Below are 23,888 nucleotides of genomic sequence, written 5' to 3'. Positions count from 1 at the left end.
TATCTAATCTAAATCTCCCTTGCTGCAGATTAAACCCATTACTTCTTTACATGCCTTCTGTGGACATGAACAATTGACCAGTGTTCTCTTTGTAACAGACCTTAACATATTTGAAGACTTATCAGCTCCCCACTCAGTCTTCCTTCCTCAAGACTTCAGTCAATATGTGATCCACTATAACCCCCCGATCCTTTTCAGGAGCAACTACCACCTAGCCAATTATTCTCCATTTTGTAGTTATACAGTTGATTTTTCCTTCCTAAGTGAAGTACTTTGCACTTGTCTTTATTCAACTTCATACTGATTTCAGATCAACTCTCCAATTTATCAAGGTCATTTTGGCACAAGTGCACCTTGTCACACAGAGTACATCGACAGAAAAGGCTACTTTCCTATGGTTATGCAAGCACTGGTGGATTACCAGGGACACTTCACCAACATCAATGTGGGCTGGTCAGGGAACATCCACGAGTCTCACATCTTTAAGAACGTGGGACTGTTCAGGAAGCTGCAAACAGGGACATTCTTCCCCGATGAGTGGATGACCACTAACAATATTGAAACGCCAGTACTGACTCTGTGGGACCCAGCCTATTCTCTGCTCCCCTGGCTCACGAAGCCGTACATCGGCCACCTCAGAAGCAAAAAGGAGGGATTCAACTACCAGCTCAGCAGGTGCAAAATGACTGTTGAATGTGCTTTTGATATACTGAAGAACACTGGTGCTGTTTACTTACTAGATTGGATCTCAGTGAAAAAAATATCCTAAGGGTTATAACCATGTTGTGTCCTGCATATCATCTGTGAGGCAAGGGGGGAAAAGCGGACGCTAGGGTGGAAGCAGAGCAGCTGTCTGCTGAGTTTGAACAGCCAGACCCAAGGGCTATTACAAGAGCCCTGCATGGAGCTATGCGGTTGAGAGAGGCATCAGAAGAGCACTTTAATTGTCAGTCACAGTCATGTTCTGTGCTGGAGCCTTCTCTGGGCCTGGAGCTTTGAGTGATGTTAAGAACTTTGTAGTGTCTGCTGTACATTTGTAAATTTGAATCTTTTCCTTCTGAAGTTATGAATTATGTGGTGCTTGGATTACATTTAAAAGTACTGTTTGCTTTGACTCCCACTATGTATTCTGCAATATTTGCTGTGAACTAATAAAGATAATTTGATTTTCCAAAAATAGAACTTTATTGAGCAGGAAAAAGTATCATGCGAAGAACCACAGGCAATGTTACACACATTTTTAATATAACAGGGGAAAACTTAAAGGAAGTAAACCATTTACGTCCATTTGAGTAAACAAATGTCATCTGTTGTGGCTATACATACACTGACCTGTGAGAACCATGGTTGGTGTATGTGAAGCTGTGGTCTTCCTTGCTGCCCCTCTTCCCCAAGCGTGGAGTGATAGGGGTAATGATATGCCCCAGGATGCCACGTGGTATGTTGGGGGTGCAGGGAGTGGTAACCATGAATTCTCCAAGTACTAGAAAAGGTGGTGAGTGCAAGGATTCTGTATATGTAGGTCAGTCAGGCTCTGCAGCCTTTGGGTTCATCCTGGTACATTTCACACTCCTTGTCTTACTGGGATTCCGGGGACCTTTTTCCCTGTCCTCTTTCTCCACACTGTTGGCCATATTGGCCCTCCAAGCCCTTTGTTCAAGATCCAATGCAGCACTGTCTTGCAGGATCTCACAGATTGTGTCCTCACTCATCCTCTTTTTTCTCCTCCTCAGCAGAGTCTGGCATGCTGCGAGCGTGGAGGGGGCACCCCTCTCGGCTGGGGCACCAGAAGCTGCTGATAAAAACAGACAGATAGATGTACCATTAGATTTACAGTCACAACAGAAAGGAAAAAAGTTTCAAAAATTCCCTCCCCTTATTCCAGTCAATACTTTTTAAAAGAAATGCTTATATGCACATTGCCTTTGGAGCACTTCAGCACAACATCGCTCTCCAGCCCCAGCCATGGTAAGTATGAGCTGCCGGGAGGAGGCGGGGAAATGGAAGCTGTTGCATGAAGCTATAAAATTTCTCTCTGCATGTCATGGGTAGGGACATCAGGTAATGGCACTGAACACTGGCACTGTTTTCCATAGGCAGAGGTGATTTTAGCGGATATCTCACTCCTGAGGGTCACAAAGGCACAGAGAACACAACTGCTATGGGCACACCGAGGCTGCCTGGCCCCAGAGGCCACGAGCCTATCTACTGCAGTAGTGCTAGCCCAACTCTTCGCAGAATGGAACGGGAAAACCTCCTGCCATGGAGGGAAAAAAATCAGGCTGTCCTCCCTAGAAACCTTTGAGAAAGGACTGCAAAGCATTGCGAGTACAGTGTCACTGAGACCTCTCAGGAGGGTGCAAGGGAAATCCCAATGCACATCATCATCGTGTTCTGTGGGCCCCCGCCTCCCAACTAAACCAACAGGCAATGAGAAGCAGATGCCAACTCTGCCTCTGTACCCCTGCCTCATCTCCCACAAGTCATACAATGATAAGTCCTATACCTGTGTCTTGTGAACTTAGAGATGGGCCAGTCACCATCTTTAAACGTAAAGGTTGTAAGAAAAAGTGCATGCACACACTTACCTTACCTCCCCCTTTATCAGGCTCATCTGTGCTTGCCTGGTGGACCGGACTAATTGATGAAAAAGTCTCAAACAGGTCCTGTCTTGGGGTATGGCAGGATTCCCCCACCACATCTCCCCCCTCCTTCTCACTGTTTGCAGCAGGGGTCTCGGTCTCAGGCTCCTCCAAGGTATCCACAGTGCTGTACGGATCTCCGCCAAGCCTGGCATACAGTTCTGTGTACAAATGGCAGGTCTGTGGCAAAGAACCAGATCTATTTTTGCACTCCCTAGTCTTGTGTTATGCCTGGAGCAGTTCCTTCGCTCTCACACAGCACTGCTGCTGATCCCCTGCCGTACCCCTTTGTCTGTATCCCCTAGGCCATCTGCTCACAGAGGTCCGTGTTTTTACTTCTGGTCTGCAGCTGTGCTTGCACAGCATCTTCTCCCCACAAGCCCTGGAGATCCAGTAATTCCCTGTCTACTCCAAGCAAGAGCATACCCAGTACTTGTCTGCACGCATGAAGCCGGCATGATCAGTTGGGCAGTTGCACAAAACAAAGGCGAAGTGCTAGGTATGCTCGACAAGGTGGGCAATCAGGAAAAGACATTTCAGGCACACACGAAGGAGCAAGGGACTGGCCTCTGGGCAGTGGAGTTTAAATTTCTGACCAGAGCAGTCACTGTCTTAGGGAATGGGCGGCGTGGGACAAGCTGCTGGAGGACTGCTATGGTTGACACAGGTCATGCAGTGTCTACACTTACACCACATTAACCTCAGTTGGTCAACCATGTCTCTATGCTGTTCGAGGGGGGTGGTTCAATCTACCATGTCACTGTACCGGGGTATTTACACTGTCTGGAAACAAATGTGAGTGTAGTGTATTCTGTAGCTTGTAATGAGGTATGTAACCTTCTATATTAGTAGTACCCAAACTACAACACAGAGAGCAGCATTAGCAACCTGTTAACTACCTAGAGGACATTGCTAATTCATATATAAATTCACAATTTCTAGTCATGTGGAAGGAAAATAAATTGTAGGAAAATTATTCAAGTGGTAAGTTCGGCCTCAATCTGTAGTTATAGGAAGTGCTTTACTAAGCCTCCAGAGCCACACTTTAGTCATTAAATATATTTTCTGCTTATAAGCCCTCCATTAAACTTGGATAAATAATTCTAGTAATTTGAACACACTAGCTGAACAGGTCCAAGTAGCATAGTAGGTTAGTTAATGCATTTAGGCCTGATACAATGAGGTGCTAAGTGCAATGCTTTACAAAGCTGGGACATAACCATTTGTTTTTTGAATACTTAAGTAGAAATCACTATTCAGCCACAAGCAAACTGAGTTTAGCAGTCAAATTCAAGTACGCTGTGGACACTTACTCACATCACAAGACCACCACACTGGCCAGCACAATGAACAGCCTCTGCTCAAGCCAATCTCAAATCTAATAATCAGGACAGGATGGAGGTGCTCTGGAAATTAACTGTGAGGCCTGTACCATGCCTAGTTTTACCCAGTGCTATTCATCCCTCATTTCATTGGGCACTAAATTCACAAAAAATATGTAAAAAACTATAGAATTTTAGAAGACAAATGAGTCTATAAAATGATAAATTAGAAGGAAAAAATTCTCTCAACTTGCATAATTACAGGCTATTGTTCCAGAAAAATTAAACATAGAAATCCTGAAGCTATGTACTACAGTGAAATCACATTCAATACTTTCAAAACAGACACAATTCCTCAAAAAAACTTCCCCAAACTGTAAGGTGAGATCAGACATTACTCCTGAGGAAATTCTGTGCCAAAAAATTAAAAATTCAACAAAATTCTGCATATTTTATTTGTTAATCAATAAATGCGGAGGCTCCAGCATGGCAGTCAGAAGCACAGGCCATTGGCTGCACAGAGATGGGAAATCACTCTGCAGCCATCCCCCACCCCCAAGAGACACGGACTTGACAGTGACGCTGCACCCGACCCTGACACAATGCAAAGGCTGGGCATCTCAGGGCCCTGCCCCTCTATGCCAGGAGTACCAAGATAGAGAGTGATAGGGACAGAGTCTTGCACACCAAGCCCTGGTCACCGATCCAGATGTGGGGCAAACAGGCTCAGCCGGTCAGGATCCAAATGTGGAGAGGCTTAGTGGGGGCGGGGGGATCCAGGTGTGGGGTGAGAGGGTTCTGTGTGGGGCAATCTGTGTGCGCGTGGCTTAGTAGTGGGTCCAGGTGCAGAGGGGTCTGGATGCACAGGGGCTTGTTGGGGAGTTCCATTTACTGGGGGAAATGGGCCTCTGCAGGGGGATTCAGGTGAAGGTGGTTGGGAATCAGCTAGGGGGAGGGGAGGGGTCAGTGTGGGAGGCTCAGTGGAGGAGCATACATAGAGCAAGAACAATTCTGTTCTTTTTTGCTGAAATATAAAAATTGAAATACTTACATAGGACAGTAAAAAACATTGTGCATTTTATTAAAATCACATGATATGGTTTATTACATTTGTACAAGAGTATGTTCAAAGACTGAAACTTCAGAGAAAGCAATCGTCTGCTGAATGTATGATTTAAAGGTAAAACAAGCATAAAAATGTCAAGGTATTTGCTTAAAATCACAAAACTCTCTTCTACTACAGTAACCTAATCCACCTCAAATTCAAGTCTTTAGAACTGCTCTCCATGTGCTATAGAACAAAATTCACCAAATGCCTGTTATCCAAGCAATCAGGACCCAATTAAATCTACTCAGCACTGCCCAGATTAGCCTGTATTCTCCAACAGTCATGTAACCTCTCCCATTAGATAAATATCTACAAGTTCAGTTGAGATTTATTATTGGCTGACATTCTTAGTTTATACTGAATTGTGATCTCCCCTAAGAATGACCGTGAACAAGAAGATATTTCACAAAAACCCACTTTGAAACTATACTAAATTCAGAGAATATCAAATAAATATTTTAATGTATAGCATTTGAATATCACCAGGGATGAGGAGAGGGAGAAATGAGGGAAAGCATTATATGACAGGATGGCTACTGGATGCCACGCTATAAGTCCACTGGAAATGTTCATGAACAAGCTAAAACCTTTTTATGGCATTGACTGGGTTTTGCACAAATCAGTTGAATTTGTCCAATAAGCCATACGCAACTTAATCCAGACTGTCCAAAGAAAAATTCAAAGTAGCAATATTTTAAGGACTAGGTATTATTTCCAAGACAATACAAATTCCCAGTGTTGAGTCCCAACTAAGCACTTTGTTTACAAAAATTCAGTAATGTGTTCCACTGCAAATAAAAGATTAATAAATACATATACCACACATACTTTAAATGCCCTTAAGAAAACTAAAAATACAAGTATGTCTTGATCAGATAATTTTGGGGTAAATTTCCTTTGGCCACCCATCCCATGTCTACCTCCAGCACTAGATTAACTGTTGCTCTATTTGTGGCAAATAGTTAGTATTCTTTAGAGGCTCCATAAAAGCAAACACAAGACAAACAACTGGTGCATTCCAGATGCAAAATCCACTGCATTAACAAGTCAAACTGGAAGAAAATGACACCACTGTTTATGAAGCATGTCTTGCCTGGTCAGCACTCTCTTGAGCTGAAAGGAGGTGTCCATGACTGCAATGCAAAGCACCTTGTGGAAAATCCCATATTTGGATTAATATTTTCAGGGTACATCAGAAGTGTTTGCATCAGCAGTTCTTCCAAAGTCTCAATTCCCTACCACAACAATGTAGACACAGAAAAGGGTGTGCAAAGACCCGATCACTCCATGTTGCATCAGCGTAACCAAAGTAATTCTTTTAAAGTGATTCAGTTAAGTCGTTGCAACTTGGTGCATGGGCATCCTAAAAATCAATGTAGATGTGTCTTTATGTAGTTTAGTTTGTTCCTATAAATTTAGTTTTAAGCTAGTAAGTATGTCCACATCGGCGTTTGCACCAGTTTAGTGAAACCAATGCAAGTTTGAGTGCTGACGAGCACTAAGATTTGCAGCTACAAAATGCTAACAAATATCCTTATACATAGTATTGCTAATGCACCAATTGAGAGAGGTATGAAAGAGCTAAGTGTTTCAAAGCTTTAGTACCTTCCTAACCTGGTACAGAATTACAACTCATCTCCAGTCAAAACTATCGCTAACTACGTTCAAAATGACCACAGAGCTGTGTACATAACAAGGTTCTGCCGACTGTATTATTTAAACAGGTGTTTTTAAAAAGTGTTGTTGAATTTAACTATTGTGGAACTCCCACAGGAAAACAATGTAGAGAACAAAACGAGTTACAGTCATCTTTGGCATTTTCAATAGTACAGCATGTCCTTAAAAGTAAAGCAGCATGTAGCCAAAGGTGATTCTGTACAACAACAAAAAGATAACTAGACAGCCAATTGCTGTACAGCAACTTACCATAATTTATACTGGTCATTACCACGTTTAAAGAAAGCCAAAAAGATTTACTTTCATCTTAAATACTTATTCTCATCTTGTGCATTAAGCATTCATACCCCTTGGAAAAGAACTTTAGGGCCGAAAGACACTCTTGTGCAGGTGCTACTGTGTTCACAATTTATTGTACCTGCCTTTTAGCACCCAGAAGTAGCTGTGCACACAAATCCCACCATATAGATAGAGCTAAGCACCTGATTTTGCACACAAAAATCCACACAGGCCGAGGGTCCATTTAAAAATCAAAAGCATGAATCAACTTCAGTTTGCTTTTCCCAACAGATTGTCACATGCTTGATCACAAACAGAAGTTACTCTCACCAGTGGAGGATCAGAGTTCCCCCCCACCCTTTGTTTCCAGATGCCACTGTTTTTTCAGTATGTATTTGCAAAGAATTTCCCTGCCAACAACAGCTATCCCTACTATATCCATTCATGAAAGAGCACTCTTTCAATTTAGACCAGGATGTACTTAAATTCACGTAGCAACAGTGGCATGTACTATTATAAAGAGAACAGATACAAGGTGAAATATTAACAGGAACCAAGAAGCCTAAAAAAAATATTTGTTTTGGCTTTTTAAAATGTGTTTTAGCTTGTGTGGCTGAAAAATAATATATATTTTGAATATATAAAACCTAAAAATAATGCAAGAGAGGACAACACAATTTTTTTAAAAAAACAACAGAAAGCAGTAATATAGTGAAACAATACAGCAATTTTTCATACAGTATTCATAATTACTTTATTATACCATGAAAAGGTAATCAGAATCTGAATGAGCCAATAACCTTGGGTTGCTCCCTCTTAACTCCTTTACATCATTATTAACTATAAAACATAGGCTGGCTGGGTATTCCAGCTCTAATTACAATATTCTAATATTAAACATGCAGTTTAGAGACATTCCTCCTCATACTTACAGTCAAACACACACACCAAGATTACCTAAAAGCATTCAATTATTCTGTGGGAACTTCTGTATAAAAATCTATTCCCTACTCTAACCTCCAAGGAATAGCTTTCTTATCAGGAAAGGGAAATCTGATTTTTGGCTCCTTTGTTAGATTTCAACAAGAAATGGAGCAAATACAGTATGTTTTGACTGCTTGTAAAAGTAAATTCTGCAGGGAATTGTTACTATATCTGATTTAAGGAAAGGGGTTTGTTTGTTGTTGGGTTTTTTTTTTTTGTTTTTTTTTTTTTTTTTTTACTGCCTGAGGTTTATAGCCTCTTGCATTTTGGCTCAATCACTTTTATACTGTCTTGTAATACAACCACCTGCTGCGGAAACTCTTAGTCATCAGTGACAGACTAAAACCAAAAATCTTCACATTGTGGATAAATTCAAATAAAGGAGTTCTCAGGTCCATCATGCGCTTGGGGAAAAATATCTACTCTCTGCTGGGTTTCTACACTTTTCAAAGTGACAGTACCTATGAAAAAAGATGAGCTGACAACAACAAAGAAGCTGTGAACTTTCTCAGGGTCAAAGGAAGTAACATGCTGGTCCTATTTTAAGTAAATATATAATTTTCCTAGAATTGATTAGGGAGGTTTTAGTCCCCTAATCTAATCAGGAACAAAAGAATCCACAGCCACAACTTCAATACCAGATGGAGTAACCTCTGGCTGCTATCATTTTACCAGCTAGATGAATCATGGGAGAGACGATAATGTTTAATTTAGTAGCTAAAATACACCCCGCAAACCAAAGGCCAAAACCTTCCACACAAGAGGGGGGAAAATATACCACTGATTTAGTGTTATAAACGCTAACAATGCCTTCATTTTTAACATTCTTGCAGAGTATTTAATTTTCCAGACTTCAGGTGCTGCTACATAACATGTAATATTTCTGAAAAACTGCAACTTTACTTCTCAGAGTATTCTGATCTCTACAAAAAAAGGGCGTCTAATTGTTTGACAAAGTGATCACTATGTCAAACTAGGGCTATCTTTTTGTTGTTTTAGTAAAGCATATAAATCTGCAACAGACTAATTTAAAATAAAGCTCTGCATTATTAGGTAGAAATGCTGCAGCAGACCTAGATTAGGATTAGCTAGTTTTGAAAAATTGTGTTTCCCTTCCCTGTCAGTTAGCATAGTAGACCTTACCTTACTTTTGAAAAAGGAACATGAAAATCTGAAGATATCTAAAGTCTAGGAATTATTAAAACAGTTCAGGTTTGCTGGAGAACTTTAGATTGTTGCCTCTGAATTATACCCATTTTCACAGAAGAGCTTAATCGCACTGAATCATTCCTCTGAAATTTGCACTGTTATTTCCCCCTTGAGGAACTGTGCAGTCGCATTGCTAATGCGAAATTTACAGCCCTCATTTCCCCCATGCTTTTGCTAACAGTAGGAAAAGCCAGAATTCTAACCCTGTTGTCATATGAGAAACATATAGTTATAATAAACAAAATTCACAGATCACAGTCAAATATTATTTATCCCAGTAACCAAATGTTTGTGCAATCACTGGGGCTTTTTGTTGGCAGAGCTGCATAAAAGTTTCCTAAAGAAGCCCAGCTTGTTTTAATCATTTACATTTTTCAACATTACTTGTTCTTGCTTTGCATTCAAAGGTCAAAACTCAAACTGCTACCTCAGGCAAACTTGGGAACAAATACGAATTGTTGTGAGCTCTCTCAGTGAGAATTTAACATTTACTATCATTCAACCTCTGTTACAAAAGGATTCACTGATAAACTTTCAAACAGACATAAAAGGGCAAAGATAAACGAGATTCAGTTCACACTACCATTTGTGTGTCATATATGAGTCCAACACAGTTTTCCTGATCAGCATCAATATTTGCCTTAAGATTCACATTATAAAACAGTGTTGCAGGTTTCATAAATGTCAGGAAATACTAGAATGTTTGTCTATAGGCTAGTGTGGCTTGCAGATTTCGGGGGGGCCTCATCCATGCTGGCCAGGGAACTATATTAGAACCTTAAAACATGGTTATTCGACTGTGGCATGGTTGTAACCTTAGTGAGACTCCAGATCAGACACTATAGCAAAAAAAAAAAAAATTATATGGAATTTTGAATATGTATATTCCTAGAAAGACTTTCAAACAAGCAATGTTTGGTGTTTCAGAAGCAGCAGGAAAACCTGGTGAAGAGCTGACAATGATTTTTAAGAAAGGAAAAATTAACTTAGAAAAAACACAACCATCTTTCTCAAGAGGAAGGGGTTGGAATGTAGGTTTTCTAGAGTATGAAACAAACTAAACAAGAATGCAGCCACTCAAGGTTTAGGAAATATAAGCAAAGTTCTTACTGAGAATGGATAACTTAACACAAGTGGATCTTAAGTGCACTGAAGATTTTGAATACATAGCTTGGTAACAGTATCAGAGATTATTTTGACCTAGTATTTATTGAAGAGCAGTTTACCATGTAAGGGACTATTCTTTAAACTTGTGGGGCTCAAAACGAGTTAAGGACTTAGAACACTGCTGCTTCTATCACACGTTTTAAAGTTAGTAGATAACTTGATAGGTCACAGAGTAGCAGCCCTGTTAGTCTGTATTCGCAAAAAGAAAAGGAGGACTTGTGGCACCTTAAAGACTAACTAATTTATTTGAGCATAAGCTTTTGTGAGCTACAGCTCACTTCATCCGATGCGCAAATACAGTTCTGAATACTGTAAAAAGCATTATCCGGAGGCTTTTGACAAATAGTTCATCAAAACATGCAGGCCACATTATTTTATTTTTTAAACAGACCAATACATTTTATTGCTTGTATGGAATATTGGTGCAAATAACTGACCCTGGTTCAACCTCTGGTTACCCGGCACATTTACACATCAGTGTTGAAGATTAAACAACAGTGGCCCTATATAGGGCTTTACATCCCAGATATAACAAGTTTCACTAATTTTAGTTCTTCTTATAATTACTGCAGAACTATCCGTTTTCCTGCTTCGTCGTCATAAGGGTACATCTTCACTGAAGGTCTACAAAACTGTATTTGAGTTACTGTGTCATCACTGGTACTGCACCCACCTATGAGGTTACCAGCATAGTGAAAACTTCATTCAGCATTTAGCCTATAGCCTCAGATGAGCCAGCTGTGGAGTTGCAATTTGGTAAGCTCTACCTTAGCAGCTGCCTCTTGGGAATTAAGGCCTGGCTGGTGTCCCAGCATAGAGTCAATTCCACCTGTACCTTCCTCTTTCTGCTTAAAAGGCTCAATATGCAAGGTTCTCAGATCCTCTACTGATTTCCCTTTAGGGGAATACCAATATTTCCCCTTAGAGAAATATTGCAAATACAAGCTCCCAAGTTGATTTTCATCCATTTTTTCCAGTGATTAACCAGCTCATTTTCCTCCTTGTATTTTCCCTCACCCGAAATAAACAGAAAATAATAAATTGTAAGCTTGTACTTTGCTCCTTCACTTTTGAATCTGTTAGGGTTTGTTCAGCAAGTGTTTGAGTGTGAACCTCAGTTCGCTGATATTGGGTTGCAACTCCTGCAGCAACTATGCCACTGTGGCATAATGGGGAGTACCCAGACCAGTAAGGGGTCCTGTCACCACCTGCCCTGTAAATCTTAGTGGCCTTTGTGCTGTGCATGTATGGCTCATTTCCCTAGTAGCCAGCCTACAAGCATCAGGTCTCACTCTGGCTCTCACAAAGTAGTTACTCCTTGCAGGGTGACACCAACAGCCCTTTCAGTCCCAAGTCTCTCCAAATACGTCCTCCCCGAGTTCTTAATTACCAGAGACTTGGACCGTTTCCCTCTGGTTCATCACCTGCGAAGATGTAAAACCCACTCCTGAGGTATCAGCCTACTTTGGCCCCCACCCTCCATAATTTACACACCAGATACCTGCTTTGGGGGGTGGGGGGTGGGGGGGAGGGAATAAAATTAAAAAAAAAAAGTTTACTAGAAAAATCAGATTCACAAATAAAAATAGTAAGGGAAATAAAAATATATACAGGTTACAGAGAAACCCAAGAACACAGCCTCAGGTTTTATGCTCTCATTAGATAAAATCCCTTTTCTAATGCAAGTTATCTATTGCCCTTAAGTCAATTTCTCAGCATACCCCTGAGCTACAGGAGTGGGACTGAGCCTTCAATCATGAGGCTGTCCCTCAAGGTCTAGATTTAAAAAAAAAGAAAAAGCTTAAATCAGTCCCAAGCCTGTTTTTAAAAGGCTGTTCCCCCCCACTCAGTCCATGGTGACTCGTTTATTCAGAGTGGGGAAATTCCCTCTTGACTTGATAGGAGGGGTATCTCAAATGTATTTCCATTAACTCTGTTGGTCCATCATAGTATTTTCCTGGGCAGGACGCTGAATCATTATTTGAAGCTGGTTTCACGTGAACACCTGGCTGGAGTTGCCTGTTCTCGCTAACTACTCAACACCCTTTTCTGAGGTGTAGTAGTAGAGATTATGAACACAGTTTTCTACATACACAAACATACAGATTCATAACCACAGTCTATATACATCTTATGATGGCAACGAAGTTCAGAACATTACAAGGGTTCATAAAAGACCTTACTTGACATGCATTGGAACCTCGCTCGAACGTGCAACTATATAGCACAAATTCGCATATAACGCGGTCACGGCCATGGATCCCAAATTTAATTACTTTAATTGCAATTCATTTTAACCCGGTCTCCACGTTAACGTGGTACCACGCATGGATCCCAAATCCCACGTTCTAGGGACAGTCCGGTGTACTTTTATAGTTCAGTAATACAGTATACAATCAGTTGCTTTAACTGCTTGTTTTGGGGGTTTAAATCTTTTGTCCTCCGCTTGAGGTATCTGGACCATCACTAAAAGAAAAGAAATACTTGTGGCACCTTAGAGACTAACAAATTTATTTGAGCATAAGCTTTCATGTCACTTCATGAAATGCATCCGATGTAGCTCATGAAAGCTCATGCTCAAATAAATTTGTTAGTCTCTAAGGTGCCACAAGTACTCCTTTTCTTTTTGCGAATACAGACTAACACGGCTGCTACTCTGAAACTGGACTATCACTGTCGCACAGGCAGCCGAACAGGGTTTACAGCACCAAACTTAGGTGAGAAGATGGTGTGTGTGAATGGAAGGGAAAATAGGAACACCACATTTGTAAAAGCCCTTAGTATTTTGGTGAACATTCATTATTTCTCCAAAATGTTAATGGACCGTAGCCTCACTACACATTCAGCTCTACAACCTGCATTTTCACCCTATTTGTTATCAGCTAATTGGGTCTGAGATAAAGGCACCACATTAGATGTATGTATAAACAGATTTCACACGTTTGCTTTTACTGACTGTTTTTCCTGCTTCCAATTCAGCCTACATACTCTTATAACCACAAACTGCTCTCAGTTCCAGGAACATTCTGCCAAATACAAGAACTAGTGTGTGTTCGGACCTAGCAAAAAAGATGGCTTAGGCCTGGTCTATTCTAAAAAGTTAGGTCAATCCAGCTACATTGCTCAGGGTTGTGAAAAATACACACCCCTAATGACACAGTTAAACCGACCTAATTCCAAGTGTAGACAGCATTTAATTGATCTAATAATTCTGCTGTGGATTTAGTTACCACCTCTCAAGGGAGGAGGATTACCTATGCCAACGGGGAAAACTCCTCCCATCAACATAGGTAATATGTACACAGGAATGCTACAGCGACAGGGCTGCAGCTGTGCCACTGTGGCATTTCAAGTGTAGACAAGCCCTTAGTATAAAACACACTGGGTTCACTGAAGCAGCAATGCATTGTCTGTGAGGGGCAACATATTTAACGCATGGTTTCTGACAAACCTCATATCCTTGTTGTATTGCCCCCATTTAAGAATTTACTAAAAGAACCCAAGCAAGTAATTTAACAGTAGACAGAGACAGTGTTTCTGCACACAAGATCATGCTATACATAAATCTACACAATCACTTTAGACCCTGAACAAAATGCATAATGAAATTAAGTTACTGAGTCAGATCCACAGCTGATGTAAACTAAGGTAACTCTACTGGGTTCATGGAGCAATGACAATTTACACCAGTTGAGGACTTGGCCCTTTTAATCCAAACTGCATACAGCCTCTACACTTTAAGGGTAGTGCATTCTCCATCTTTATACAGATATGGTTTTAAAGGATTCTTAAACAGTACAGAATATTTGCCTCAGTAGTAATTCATCCACAGTACAAACCACTGACCTCCTGTGACATTACAAAAATAGATAGTTCCTTCTGGATACTCATAAGCAACACAATAGCTAGCATAACCCTTTGACCCCAAAACAGGCAGGTTTATGAGAAGTCTATTAATACATGGCTTCTTGCTTTCTTTCCTCCCCTGCCACCCCAAACCAAAACAAAAGGTCTCTCACAAATGAGCTATTAGCTACTGATACTATGAAACAAAAGGTTGTCTTGTCCCATCCCATGAATAAAAATGAGCAAGGAGGGGGTTAGAGGATCCACCAAGCAATTCTTTACAACCTCTAGTGTAGGATACTCTACACTGCAGAAGGAAGTCAATGCCTTCTGATATAACAGCTGTACACAGTTACATTAAATAAAATAAAAAACTAGTGCACATAATATACAAGCTATTCACTGAACTTTAGTGAAAGCTGAAAGAACAGTATCTTTAAAGATGCATAATTTAAGAACAAGTTGACTAGTTATACTAAAGCCAACAGCATAAAGAAGATATGCAAGTATTTGAGAAACAGTCACAGCTATTAAAAGTAAAACAAAAACACACTATCTACTATAAAAAACACACAAAGGAAGTGAGATAGATTACGTCAGCTCTTGCCTCAATTCATAAATCCTAACCACAAGACAAGAGAAATTTTAAACTGCCTTTCACTGGAAACTGCTTAAAGTGAATACATGCAGTTTAAGTCTTAAAATATGCTATTGAACAGCACTCGCTGATGCATCACTTTCAACAGCCACAGGGGGGGAAAAATGGTGTAATCCTAGTCAATTCTATCATGCAGCCAGATCAAATAACATTTCAAAAACTGGCTGCCAAGCACCCAGCCTGCCAGAGTACAATAAGCACTTGAGTGTGCTGGACTCAAAACCACCTTTCACTGCTCCCAGAGATCTTTATAACATAGTTTAAACACTACTAAATTACAGGGTTGGAAAAAAACAAAAAAGCTTTTAAATGTTGCTCCCACACAATTCTTCAACTTGCTGTAAAGCATCTAAAATGTCTGCCTTGTGCTATTTTACATGGCAATATATCTATTCAAACATGTGATTGCCTTTAAGAACAAAAATCTGACAAAAATGCAGATTGTGGTGCAAGTCTGGAACTAATTGCCTACAGATCAATGGCTTTACACTGAAATAACATTGCCCTGTCTGTAGGGTTTTAAATCCTATTTATTTTAATTTTGAGTTCCCAGAAGGAATCCTGTGCTAGAATGTAGAATATTTAAATTTAGACCCCATGAATTAAGGGTCACATTTCTGCTCTTAACTTTTACTTATTTTACAAGTCTTTTAAAAAAATCGGACTAATTTTAACTGAAAAATTAGTCTCCTTGTCAACTGCCATTTTCATTCATATACAATTAAAAAAGATTCCCATATGGCTGAAAGGAAGCCATCCAGTCACACAATACCCCATGCAGTGTAATGCCACATGTACTCAAGAAAGGCTTAAAAACGGATTGTAAAACAAAGTAGAGCTGGTTTCTTTCTCAAGAAACAGAAAGTGGTCAAGCAGGTCTCCCTGTCACTTCAACTAAGAACAGGGTTTGAGCAAACATAGAAGAACCTTACACCAATCACTGTACCAATTAAAATATAGAAGGCATTCCAAGACACTTCTGCACCCTAGCAAGTGGAATGAAAGTGGATTTTCAACCAAGCAAGGAAACTTCAATCTTCACCTCACTTGCATAAAAATAATGTAGAATCAAAATGTTTGCTCTGCTTAGTTAACTTTGTTAGATTAAAAACATACAAAGCAAAACATTCACCTGAGAAAGGGGAACCTGTGGCCTTAAAGCACTCTGAACTTGCCTTCAGGGCCAATAAGAGCTATCTCATCACATACCACGTCGATCCAACTTTCCTTGAAAACCTGGAATATCCGGAAGGACAAAGATAAATGAATAAAGTCACGAGTTTCTCTATCCAGGTGTCTTCTGTTGTACAGTGAGAGTGATTTATTATCATCATTATTCTATTTTAAGACTAGTAGGGTGACCATCTCAACATTCTCCTCAGAATATAACTTCATTTTGTGTAGTGCCTTTCATGTACTGTTAACTATAGTTACGGAATTAAGTAGTGTGTAAACGCACCCTCTGGACTCACACCCATAACATGACCTGCAGCAGATCTGACTTCCTTCAACTGTAGCCCACTTACAGGAGTCAAAAAATGCAGCCCTAGCATCCAAGGACTTCAGCCAGGACAGGGTCCAAGGTTCCTGTCCATCTCAGGAGCCACACACAACAGTCCCCCCGCCCCCCTTTGCGCTGCACACTCACCCAGCCAACCTTGGGCTTTAAGCTTTGCAGTTCCTGAAGGAGCCGGACAAACACAACTTGTCTGCAATCCTAGCAGCTGCTAAAGAATGACCCCTGCGGACTTTGTGTTTCTTCTCAGGAGCCTGCAGGACGGTGGCTGCTGCTGTGTCCAACAACATGCAGGACCATGCAAGGCCCATGGAGGAGAAGAGGGAGGGAAGGAAGGCAGGTAGGAAAGGGGGGCGATAGGGAGGGAAAGGAGGAAGGCGGGGAAGGGGGGGGAAGGCGAAATACACTTGGTGAACAAAAGGAGGCCCCCTCTTCTTTACTGCAGAGTAGCTGGGCCAGGCGGAGGAGAGAGCAGCATTGCCCGAGCTGGAGCCTGCCCTGGGTGCACAGCCAGAAGCCCCCTGGCTTGCTGCAGTTGGCTCCCCTCAGCACATGTACACTGTACTGCTGCTCCCCCTCTCGCAGGCTCCGAGTCCTCAGCTGTTCGGCTGCAGACACTTCCACATGCCTCTGTGACCCCGTCTCTTTTCTTTTACCCAGACACCAGGAGGAGGAAAAAAAGAGACAGAAGCACAGCCTCCAAAAGACAACGGGCGGTGGAGAGGAAAACCCGGAGCGGAATCCAGCAGCAACAGCTCTGGCCATGCACAGGCACATAGGGAGCACGCTCAGGCTGCCTCTGCTGCTTATCCCTCCAGTGCAAATGACACCACGAAACAGGCTGAACACACACACATTCCAGTCCCAGGCAGTGTTTGAGGCTTGATGCCTAACCCTTCAATGCACAGATTGAGCTCTGTCTTTGGTGCCTGTCTTCTTCCTGGCCACACTCTCCACCTGCCTCTCTCTCTCTCACACACACACTCACACACACACACGACTCAGTTCTCCATGCTACTTGTGCTGCTCTCCATACATCTTTGGCCATATACAGGCTCACGCACGCACGCACCTCCACTCTCCTTCTGGCTGATGCTGTTGCCTATCCTTTCCCTCCTCCCCACTCAGCCCAGCCGGAACCGAGCTGTGTGATTGATGGCAGCTCTTTAATAGCGTGGTCAGCTAGAAAATGCATCTGCAAGCAAGATATTAAAGAGGCAAAGCATCCCCGGGAGTGATCAGCAGCTCACATCCTAGAGCTGCAGCCAGGAATATTAATGAAACAAACCCCCTTACATCTACAAATGCAGATCAAAACACAGGGGGTGGGAAAAAATGCAGATAAAAAAAATAAAGGGGTGGAGGGAAGCACACACAGAGCATTTGTTCCAATGATGGGTAAGAGAGAGGCGCCTCTCTGGTGTCACATTAGAGACATTTCTATACAAGGATTTTGTTGTAGTTTATTCAACCAGTAAGCCATTTTGTTAAAATCCTCTCCAACCCCCACTCCCCTTTTTTATAAGAGACTAAAACTACATCTGCTAAGCAAGGCACCTTTTAAATTTGATTTGATTGAAATTAATCTAATAATGAAGAAATAAATACACTCCTACCATGCGGCTTTAAAAAACATGATACTTAGCTACCAGCTTCAAGTATCGCCCCATCACCCGCTTAATGCAGTAATAATAAAATCTTGCAGCTGCCTGAAATGACCAACTTCATTTTGGAGTACAGCCCTTTAGATCTCGAGTTCAGAATAAAATGTACACCTACCAAAAAGAAGTTGTGTATGCAGTCCATGAATGGTGGCAATACACAATATCTTCTCTGTCAAATAAATAAAAGGCTTAGCTTTACAGTAATGATGTTTTATCTATAACTAAATGACTGACACATACACCTCAGTATTACTTTACAAGCCTCACACACCAAAAGAAACCAACATGTCAAACCAAAGTTCATGATTTTTTTTTGTATATCAAGTCCCCATGAATGTCAAGTATTGTTCCCGGCCTTGTTTTTCCCCCAGATATTGTACATTATGTTCTGATTTGTATTTTTATGGTAGGCATTTATATGGTGTTCATCACTGTAGTGTCCAAGTCTCTCTCAAGAGAAAGATGTACAACCTTATAATTTTAAATTCTGTCCTTGCTAGAAATAGCTGCCTAAACCACCAACACAGCTAATGTACAAATAGCGGATGAAGTATAACACCCTTGCCACCCTGAAAGGCTGTGTGATCAATACAAATTGAAGGTGGTGTGTAGTGCAAGCTTGGCTCTGTTGCAAGATCCATTGTACATTAGCTTCTCAACAGGAGCCCATCCTAGGGGGAAATGTGCTGCTTCAAAATTAACTTCATAACCAAGTGGCTTTGTGATAGCTCAACACCTATGAGAGCTGAAATCAATCCACAAGTACAAAGCAACCACACTGCATTTATTCTCACTTCAATTTTCTGATCAAGTATGGCCTCATGCATGGCAAACCATGGAAAGTAGCTTATTTCTCCAGTGCCCACTTAAGAAAATGTTTGCTTTCAAATGACATCCAAAAGAGTTTTCTTGCAATAAGCTAACGCTAAGTTCCTTTTCCACGAAATATGTCCCATTTGGCTGGATTTTCAAAGGCACCTACGTGATTTAGGTGCAGGAGTCCGGATCACTTAGGCACCTTTGAAAATCCTTTCAGGCATTTTGGATTCAGTTTTCATGAAAGATGCCGAACAAAACAGAAATAACATGGTAAAGTGAGAGGCGCAAGATAGGACAATTGGGTTGTATTCCTGACTCAGCCACTGACTTACTGTGGGATCTTGGAACAAGTCTTAACCTCACCGTGCCACAATTACCCCATCTACAAAATGGGTCTAGTAATTTCCATTTGTACATCAGAGATCTTTGGGTAACAGGAGTTAACTACGTTCAAAGTATTAATAAGTTTCAAAAACTAACTGACCAATGCTCATAACATCCCTGTGAGCTAGGGAAGCATTATCTCAATTTTACAGATGGACAAATAAAACTGGATCATGTACAGTGATCAGAGCACTTACCTTCATGGCAATTCTGTTTCATTTGTGAAAAAACTGATCTGAGAATTAAACAACCCAAGCACTATTTTGTCGTAGGTGCTATCACTCTTCTTCATATTCCCCCAAACCCACTCTCTACTAGAGGCCAAAGGCCTTTATTCAATCTAGTTCTCTCAGCTGGCAGGGGCACAATATATTAAACCAGTCAAGAGATTGCTTTTCAAACTACAGTGTAAAAATTAAAGGCAGGAAATCTGCAAATGGGCAACAAGGATTTTAAAAGAATATACACAGAACAGCTCACTCATTTATTTTTTTTTAAACATCACACTCATACATTAGACAAAATCACTAGAAAATATCCTGTGGGCAACAATCCTGCATCGGCCAGGAGGAGATGAACTAGATGACCAAATAGATCTTTTCAGTCTGTAGTTTCTATGATTCACACAATAGATCATTTCCCATTTGCTGTCTTTGGTCCAGTCTGCATAATTTCCCAGTGTTGTGCAAAAGGAAGACAATCCCAATCCAAGCAAAATCCAGCCCGGATTTCACAGGAGTCTCCATTTATCAAAACAACGCTGTCATGTTGAGTACCATTAACAGATAATGAAAGGAGACAACGGATGCAGTTACAAGCAAAGCACTCCGAGTTCTACAGGCCTAAGCATGCAGCCAAGTGAGCTGACATCTGACTTTATTATAAGTATTATAATTAAATAGAATACCTAGTTTAAGTAACATTACGGTTGTGACACAAGCCAACAAAAGCTAGGAGATTCAAAGATAAGGCTTTGACAACCTGTCATTAACTCCTGCTATCGTATAAGTGTTGTCTTCTGTGTGTGTGTCACACACTACTTGAGTTAACTGGAAAGTCAGCCTTAACTTCCAGTTTCCCAACTTTTGCTGGTTTCTGTGGACACTAACATTGTATACTGCACCTATGTGCTTCAGCTTGTGAAAGATCAAGCACTTAACTGGGCAGAGTGACAAAGTGTATTTTTAAAGGGCTATAAAGGTGCTGCTTTCTAGACACACTTCATAGGACACAAATAATTCATAACCTCTTGTGAGAGCTTTACAAAATTTGAAAAACATGAAATACAGATATACCCCAAGGCCACAAGATCTATAGTACAACTGCTTTCAAAATTCCTTTTGAGAGATTTAGCCATCATCAGGTATGCATAAATATTTCACCCACCCACCAGGCAAACTGCTCCGAAGAAGCTGCTTAAAACCTACCTGAAAAATATATATACTTTGTCAGGCAAACTAATCATGAAAATACTTGATTTGATCATGTAGATCACATAAGATAATTTTAATAATGCATTTTTAATCATCAAAAACTAAAATGTTCGTCATATAACATTTAAAAGCACTCTACACCTACACAGTCCAGTTTTTGCTTTTAAAAACAGGTTTTACACACTGTCTGGTTACTGTGAACTCTGCCAAGCAAAGTGTGTTAAGCCCATTTTCAAGAATAACTTGATCTTGACTGTCTTCTAAAAGAAGGTTTAACTTTCTTTTGCCTGGCTCTCACGAAAGCTTATGCTCAAATAAATTTGTTTATCTCTAAGGTGCCACAAGTCCTCCTTTTCTTTTTGCAGATACAGACTAACATGGCTGCTACTCTGAAACCAAACATACCACAGTAAGTCCATGTTAAGCCGAACCTATTTTTGAAAATGGATTTAACTAATGTGGCTTTTTCAGGACTTTATCTACACCAGGCTCTCTTGCCAGGGTTTTTCCATTGTTCACACCGCTGCTGGTACTGCCCCAGTATTGTTGCAGGTCATCTCCCCCACACCCCCACTCCCATTTTTTTTTGGCCAAAATTCTTACCTGTACTAATACTTGGTGCACCCCCAATGGTAGGAACAACAATTGGAAATCTATGGTTAAAAATAAGCCCAATATACAGCTAGCCTAAGGCTGAAAAATTACAAGACAAAAGCTACTCATTACAGCAGTTAACTGCAGACTTTTATGACCTCATCCAGATATGTAAACGGCTTGGCTACTAGTGCCAACAGATCCAAACCAAAGAAAGTGCATTAGACACCTCACTGTATCAGCATGCGTTTTGCAATGGGCGTTGAAAAGTCTGGCACTGTTTACTGTAGGAAGCAAACTCTTTTCAAACCTGTTTTTGTGAGCCAGAAGTGACCTACATTCTTCACCAGTGTTAATAATGGATCTTAGTATAAAGAGGGCTGAGTGTAGACGGTTTCGTAGGTCTTATTAAGAGCTAGGTATTGCTGTTTACATACTGAGCGAGTTTAGAGAATTTGAAGTGCCAGAAACTACCACAATCTTGTCTACACTAGCAATGCTGCCAGTGGAGCTGCACCAGTGGTGGTAAAAAGGACTGGAGGGGAGGGGAGGGGAGAGGAGGGAGAATCCCAGGAGATGCCCTAGTGTAGACTCAGCCGCAGCATGCTGCGAACCTCTATGCTATGATCTTGTTTACACTATAAAACATATCTATGGGGAATCTACTTTCAACAGTATCGTCAGCCTAACAAAGTTTCAGCTGTGGTCTCTCCTAGGCCATAGCACAATTGGGGAGATGCTAAAACATGATCAGAGTCCCATCTCTGGTACAAGATGGAAGGGTGTTTTGGCTAGATCTCTAACAGGACTCCTTGTACAGCAGAGGCAGTTCCTAAACCAGCACACTAAAATACCTGTGTTTTTGTTTTGTTTTGTTTTAAATGTGGTGCAGAGCAGCCAATTTTTAGATAAGCCATTTTTCTACCTCCCTAGAATTCCCAGACAGCACCTGTGTTCATTATGGATTATGAGCCTCCACAATTCCATTTTTTTAAAAGCTCTCTTAATTATGTGGGGAAGAGACCACCTGTTAAACCACTCACTACCTTACATTCCTACAGTTTAAAAATAACTGAAGTTTTTTAAAATTTCAGCTTTTGAATAAGGAAAAAATACCTCTCACTTTGGATTTATACATTTGAACATCCAGTACAAAAACCCTGAAAGTAACCATTAATTTTGACACCACTTTTATGCCCTGAGAAAGAAGGCCTTACCAGACAGGTAGAAATCCCAGAACCTCAAGTGAATCCTAATCTCATTGTCAGCCAATTAGACCATTCTGTTCCGCAACATTCCAAGCACTCATCTTGCCATAACTGTCACCTGCTGTGTGGAGTGCTGAGAATGTGATTTTACATCATCTCCTAACTCAGAGGACGGAAAGACACAGGAAAAACGCAACTTAAAACATTTTGCAATAGCAATAGTGATCATGGATCAGTATTTACCTGTCAGCTAACAGGCAAAGTGCTGTTACCTTTGGCTTAAGGACCTGTAAGAAGTATTGAAACAATTACCAATGTATAGACTATGTACAAAGAACACTGAGGGCAGTCTGGTACATCAGTTCCACCTGAGTGACTCTGAAATCTCCACAGGAAGGAGGAGAAGACAAAGTTCTTTCACCGAAGAGCTTATGGATACGGACAAGGTATCTTACATACTACAGGTTGAACCTCTCTAGTCCAGCACCTTAAGGACCAGTGCCGAACCAGAGAATTTGCCAAACCACGGGAGGTCAATGCAGAGTGCCAGCAGGTCTCCAAAGGCACGGGAAGTAGGGGTGTGGGGCATGCTACAGCACCCCCAGCCTTTGTGCCCAGCCGCCGGCCCCTGGCCTGGGGTCCCAGCCACCGGACCCAGGTTCTCCCCCTCCCTCTTGGGGCTTGAACGTTGCAAATCAGCTGTTTGCAGCGCTCCGGAAGTGCTGGGAGGGAGAAGGAGTTGGTAAGCGTGGGGCCACCAGCGCGCAAGAGGCATGGGGAGAGGGGCAAGAGGAGGGAGCTTGTTGCCAGTGGATGCTCCACACCCACTAAATTTTTCCCATGGGTGCTCCAGCCCCATAGCATCCCCAGAGTCGATGCCTATGCCGGACCACAGATGTCGCCAGATCAGGGAGTGCCAGATGAGAGAGGTTCAATCTGTACCCAGTTTTAAGACTTAATTCAGAGCAAAAGACCTCTCTATTAAGGTACATAAGAATGAATTAAACAAAAAATTTCCATAATTGTTGTCCGCCTTTATTGAATACTGATTTTTGGTTACTAGGATAACAGTCTGTCCATCTTGTTCACCTTTTGAGGTCCTTCCCCAGACATTCTCACATCTACGGTTAAAAGCACTCTCGCACAATTCTAAAATACACTATGCCCTTAAAGTATGGTAACTAATCCAGTTTCAAAAGTTATGGAAGTGTTGACCAGAACACTATCACTTAAGATTGTAATCTTCTACTTTCTGGGATTTATAGTTATACTGCAGAGTTTGAAAACTTAAACTTTACCAACATGCTCTCAGCTGCAACTGCCTTTTTTTAAAAACCCAAATCTGAAAGAAAAATAGTCCACATAAGCAGCTATTTAC

General features: G+C 41.2%; 1 protein-coding gene across 12 annotated transcripts in view; it reads right to left on the bottom strand.

Annotated features, from left to right (window-relative positions):
• Window positions 1-23,888, bottom strand: part of RERE (arginine-glutamic acid dipeptide repeats) — a 402,629-nt gene that overhangs the window by 303,882 nt on the left and 74,859 nt on the right. For 2 of the 12 annotated variants that reach the window (XM_073316829.2, XM_073316835.2), the window contains exons 2-3: window positions 2,589-2,803; window positions 1,333-1,795 (exon numbers count right to left, since the gene is read on the bottom strand). The exons of 1 other annotated variant lie outside the window; for it this stretch is intronic. The gene's annotated coding sequence lies outside the window, so the exon portion shown is untranslated. Of the gene's footprint in view, window positions 1-1,332; window positions 1,796-2,588; window positions 4,998-16,024; window positions 16,044-16,540; window positions 17,081-23,888 lie in introns of those variants that run through there. 9 more of the 12 variants (XM_073316830.2, XM_073316832.2, XM_073316833.2 and 6 more) reach the window with 9 other exon arrangements.

This window comes from Lepidochelys kempii, chromosome 18 (assembly GCF_965140285.1).
Source record: "Lepidochelys kempii isolate rLepKem1 chromosome 18, rLepKem1.hap1, whole genome shotgun sequence".
Taxonomy (NCBI): domain Eukaryota; kingdom Metazoa; phylum Chordata; order Testudines; family Cheloniidae; genus Lepidochelys; species Lepidochelys kempii.
This window is presented reverse-complemented; position numbering and strand designations above follow the sequence as displayed.